Source organism: Hyaena hyaena, unplaced genomic scaffold (genome assembly GCF_003009895.1).
Source record: "Hyaena hyaena isolate Hyena2069 unplaced genomic scaffold, ASM300989v1 scaffold_285, whole genome shotgun sequence".
Classification (NCBI taxonomy): Eukaryota; Metazoa; Chordata; class Mammalia; order Carnivora; family Hyaenidae; genus Hyaena; species Hyaena hyaena.
In genome coordinates this window covers 2089094-2094852 of record NW_024080917.1, presented here as the reverse complement: position 1 = coordinate 2094852, position 5759 = coordinate 2089094, and positions in this window count along the sequence as shown.

The window sequence follows — 5759 nt, the reverse complement described above, 5'->3', positions numbered from 1 at the left end:
CGCCGCCGTCTCGTCTTGTCCGCCAGGGTCCCGGGCCTCTCCCCTCCTGCAGGCAAGGCTGTGCGGGACGTCACTTGAGGGGGACTTGCCAGCTGCCTGCACGGCTGAAGGGCTGGGGCTGGGGGTCCGGGCAGGGCAGAGGCTTGGGCCAGACCCTCCACGGCCAGCAGGCCGGTCCTCACGCAGACAGGACGGCGCTTTTCCCTGTGGCACCTGCTCTCAGGGGTCCTGTCTGAACCCGTCAGGGTCACTACATAGGAGCAGACGGGGTGAGGGGCTGCACTGGGAGAAAAGGTTCCGTCTGAGCTTGGCCCCAGCCGGCCCACGTCCCCTCCTGCCCATCCTGGGAGGCACCATCCCCGGGGTCTCGGGTGGCGGGCCGAGGCGGGCATGCTGAGCCGCTCACTGGGCTGTGGTCTGCACAGCGGGGGCCACCCCCCCACACACACCCAGAGGCTGCGGAGTGGGGGGGCTGCAGAGGCCGGTGCTCGGGCGGGTGTAAGAGGCCTGTCACAGGCCAGCCTATCGAATGTGAAAGCAATTAAAGCCACCAGCAGTGTTCGCTCCGGGCGGGCCTCGGGCAGCGGGGCAGCTGCCACAACACATCTCACGGGCGCCCTGCTCCACCGCGGCTGCGCCGGCCACGCTGGGCCTTGTCCCGTGGGGCGGGGGCCCGGCACGTCCACTTTGGGTTGGCACGGGGCTGGCCCTGTCACCCCTGGGGCGTCCCTGCAGCCTGGACCCACATCCCTGCCTGGGACAACCCATGAAGCAAGACGAGAACAGCAGGCTCCCGAGGTCCCTGCAGCGTCCGGCCAGGCCACAGCCTCACATGGGGTCGGGGCGGGGGGGGGGGGGCCTGTGCACCCACCCCCTTCCCTTGAATCCCAGCATGCAAGGGAGGAGGCTCTAGCGGAGAGGGGGTGATGGAAAGAGGGCCCACATGGACCCACCCCAAAAGGACGCACAGTGTCTGGGAAGGAGATGGGGGACCCCATAGTCCAGACCCCTAAGTTTTGACTTGGGAGCTCACGGGAGGTGCTGGCAGGGGGCCAAGGGGGGCGCTAGGCCAGGATCAGGGGGCTCCTGGGGGAGTGGCCGGTGTTGAGAGAGGATGGGGGGCCAGCCAGGCTGGCCTGGGGTGTGAACTCAGCCACCAAGCTCTTGACCATGGCTGGCCGCACTTGGACCCCAGGGCCACCGGAACGGGGAGCAGGCGAAGGGCCAGAGGCCACCCCCCTTCTGCTGGGTCCCGGCCCCACACCAGCCCTCGGCCTCCCGTGTCTCCCACCTCCTGGCCACTGCAGCCCCTGGTCCTGGGCCCTCCCCCTCGTCTCTCTGCCGAATCGGCCTCAGGCCCCCCACAGCCCTCTCTCCTGGCCTCTCGTCCAGGCCACCTCCCTGCCCACGCGGCCACGGCGGCCTTCTCCAGGCGGGCGGTGGTGTGTTCCCACTTGTGAAGCGTCCCTGTCAGAAGCACTTAGTGTACAAATTAGCCGCGGCCTCCCGCCTCCCTCTGCACGGCTGTGGGCGCCGGGCTGACAGGGCCGAGGCTCGGGGCGCTCTCCCGCCTGCCCCGGGCGCCCACGCGGCCCGCGTGCACCCCTGGCGCCCGCCCACGCCTGCGCGGGAGGGCTGTCCCTTGCCAGCCAGCCAGGGGTCCTCTCCCGGCCCCCCCGACCTTGACCTGGCCGGGGATGGGGTGGGGGGGCCTGCCACGGGGCAGGGCACTCAGCAAGACACTGGGGGTCCCGAGCTCAAGGCCCAGCACTTGGATCTACCCAGAGTTGCAGGTCCAGTGTTGAGAGCCTTGGGGGGACCTGGAGCCGCCACAGAGGCTCTGCAGCCCCCGCCTGCCCCCCCTGTCGGCTGGCCTGCCACTCAGGCAGGGAAAATCATGTGTGACAGGCCCAGGAAGGCCGGGCCCGGGGGGCCGCAGAGCGCCGCGCGCAGCTCCTCTTCCAACATATGGCTGCTGTCGGCCCCAGGCGCTGCTCGGCCAGTGCCCGCGTGGAAGCGGGTGGGGGCTCGGGAGGCCCGAGCCTCTCATCCCACCCGTCTGGCCACACTGCTCCCTTGGAGATGAGAAAGGCCCCTGCCCTGGCTCACATGCCTCCCGTGACAGGGAGCTCACTCCTGCCGCACCTCTTTCGCTGTGCCTCCAGGGAGCATCCAGGAACCCCCCCCCTTCCCAGCGGCCCGGGCACACAGCCGCCCCACAACGTGTGGGGACAGAGCCGTGGGAAGGGCCGTGGGGGCTTCCAGGGGTGCGAGCCTGCGGCAAGGGTCACAGCAAAGCGTGCACGGGCAGGCTGGGGCTGCCGCCACCGGACTGTCCTCCACAGGCCCCGGGGGAGCTGGAGCCAGAGGGCTTCTCCTGGGGTCCCCAGGGCCAGGAGTTTCCCAGCTGGGCCTCCTCCGTCAGGGAGGGGCCCCTCAGAGATTTCCAAGAATTCCCCAGGCCTTGCACATGCCCCCTGCGAGCCACTCTGCCCAGCCCCCGTGACGCCTGCGGTGGGGACCCCAGACCTGCCCACGGCCCTGCCCACATCGCATCCCTGGCTCCCCTGCTGCCCTCACCACCCCGCCGTGACCCCCCTGCAGCTCCCCACAGGCCCGCTTTAGCATCCAGGGCCCTCCGCTGTGGCCCTGCTCCTTTTGGCCAAGCCCTGGGCTCACCGCTTTTAGCCAGGAGTCCCTGAGGCCACCTCAAACAGGGACGATCCGGGTGCTGGCACCAAGGGTCTCCTGCATGGTGCTGCCCCTCCCGGGGACCCTGCAGCCCTGCCTGGGGGCTCCAGCACCTCGATCGGACTGCCCGGCGCAGGCAGGCCCGCCCCCTACCCCTGTCCTGGGGAGGGCTGTGTGTGGGCACTGCGGGAATCAGACAGGCCTGCCGTGAGCCCGCTCCACTGCCCCCTGCCAGCCCCGTCCCTGCTGGCCGTCCTGACCACTCGCCTCCCCCCCCACCCCCCAGGCACGGATGTACCAGCATCAATGGAGGTGACAGGCGGACAGCCGTGGGCAAGCCGGGCGGAGGAGGTTAATGGCCAAGACTGCGCTCTGGCTGGGGTCAGAGGGAGGGGCTGTGGGTCCCCATTGCGCCCCACGCCAGGACCAGCCGAGAACGAGGCTGCTCCCCAGGCCCTCACTGGTGTCAGAAGCACCCAGAGACCAAACCTCCTCCCACCCACGCTGCAAATGAGGGGAACGTGGCAGGCGTCTCAGAGCTCAGGGCCACATGAGTGACCAAGCCCCGAAGCCACGGGCATCCCTGTCACTGCCTGAGGGGGGAGGGGCTCCCTCTGCAGGCCCAAGCTCTTTGCAGCACGTGTGGGGTGGGCCCCAGGGCGAGGGTGACGACCCACCCCCAGGCCCCACTCTTGAGTGGAAAATGCGACGAGCCACGGGCACCAGGTGTGCCCGCTACGAGGGGGCAGACGTGCTCGAGAATGCCTCGGGCAGTGGGTGCAGAGGTGCGAGGGGCTGGCATCGATGCCTGGCCTTGCCTGGCCACAGGTGGTGGGGAAGGTCATCTGTGCGCCTGACGGCTGGCCTGACTCACACTCCCACGCAGAGACCACTGGGTTGCAGCCAGAGCTGGTCTCTCGGGACCACCCCTCCGCAGATGCCTCCCCGAAGCCCAGAAGTGCACACAGTCATGCCCCTTGGGGTGAGTTCCTCTGGAGATGACCCCACCCGTCCCCTTACTTACGCATCTGGAGAGGCCCATGCACAGCGGTGGCCTCCACGGCTGGTGCCGAGACACACCTTCCTGGGGCCCCTTGGTCACCTGGGGGTAACGGGCCGCCCTCTCTGCATGCTGCGACGAGCGCTTCCTGATGCATGAGGCTCCTTCCCGACCAGCCCTTCCCCCGTGCTGGTGGCTGTAGCCTCTCCCAGACCCTCAGAGGGTCGGCCAGTGAGGTGCGGGGAAGCACAGAACCGTCCCTGGAAACAGGGGCCGGGATGCCCCCGATACACCGTCTCTGGGTGACCCGTGCCCCGGCGATGAGGGGCCCAGGCCCGACTGAGCACACCCAGGGCTCTGAGCACAGAAGGACCAGGCCTCCTGGCCTCCTCTCTCCGCAGGGCTGCTGGCGCGACGGCCACGCCAGCTGTCTCCCGGCCTAGGGCTGGCTGCACGGTCAGCTGGTCAGCTGGGGCAGGCAGAGCGGACAAGGCTGGCACGCGGTGCCACTCAGCCCCCAGCCCTGCCCCTCGGACTTGAGGAGAACTGGGTCCCCTCAGGGGGTGTGAGGGAAGGGACGCTAGGGCAGAAAGGAGAGAGACCCCTGGGGCCCGTTCCTTACAGACGCTGCCGTGGTCAGCAGAGCCCCAGGAGACCTGTGCCTCCCTCCCTCCCACGCAGGCGGGGAAACTGAGGTCAGGCTCCCGGGGTCCAGTGCTCTCCTCTGTCTGCCCCACTTGAGGTAGAACACAGAGGCCCCCAGAGGACACTCCTTCCTTCCCCAAGGTACCCCTGCCCCCCAAATTTAGCAGGGGACACCCCAGGAAAGGCTGTACCTGAGCCTGCAGGGAGGGCCAAGTAGCCCCTCACAGGGCCTTCCGTGCCTCCACGGCGCCGGCCTGGAGCAGCCCCCCGCCCTCTGGCTGCGGATGCTGTCCTGAGCCTGAAATGGTACCATCGCACGCATCCCCAAACCCAGGCGACACTCCCCGCGAGAGACATGGCCTGGCCCTGCCCCAGCGTGTCCGTGTTCGCATCTGGAGTGGAACCCGCCGGCCAGGGGCATTTCTACGAAGCGGGACCCCTGACCATTAGGTTTCAGCAGCCTGGGGAGCGACACAGAATTTGGCGTGCTTTGGGAGGTGGGCTGGAGACAGGTCTGGCCACGAGGACATTAGGGGCAGGGGTCCACGGTGGGTCCTGGATACCCGTCTCCCCCCACCCCTGCCCCAGAAGCCCCCCGCCCCCCCCCCCCGGGGGATAGCCAGCCTTGACCCGTCCTGCAAACGAAGAGGCAGGGCCCGGGCACCTGTCAGCGTGGGCAGGGGTGGTGTTCACAGAAGGGGGGGGCAAGCCCGTGGTGCCCATCCTTCCCTGAGCCACCGGTGGGCAGGGCAGGGGTCCCCGGGCGCAGATGCCTTCAGCGTCCCGCTGGGAGAAGACACGCTCCGGAGGCGAGGCTTGGCCAGGGACAGCTGGCGGCGCAGGGAGGTTTGCTCCGCTGCCTGCTGCCGGCTCTGCGCTGCCGCCCTCCCCAGGCTGGCTCTGGGCGCCCCCGGCCCCGGGGCTCGGCCTCCAGGCCTTGGCTCAGGAGGGCGGCTGTCAGGGGCCGGCCCTGCCCTGACGGAGGACCGCCGACGGCAGCTCTCCCGCCACCTCGGCCGCTGACGCCCCGTCCCGCCGCTGCGGGGACCCCGGGAGACCTGGCCGCCTCTGCCGCACCCCCGCAGCAGCCCGCGGGCGACGGGGGCGGGGGCGGGGCCAGGAGCCCCTCATTCGGCCGCGCACCTGCGCCTGCACTGCCGGCCCCTCCACGCCGCCCCCCGTCCCTGCCGCGCGGGCTGTGTCACCGCTGTCGCCGGCCACGTTCCACCAGGAGCGGCCGGCGCGCGGGGCGGGCGGAGCGAGCGGGTCGGCGCGCGAGGTGAGTGCGACGCGGGCGGGGGTGGGGGGAGCGCGGGCGGGGGCACCTGGGGCGCCCCGGGGAGGCCGCTGCCCGCGCCCGCGCGTCCGCCTCCCCGGGAGCCCGGGTCGAGGGTCGCCGCCCCCCCCCCCCCCCCCCCCCCCC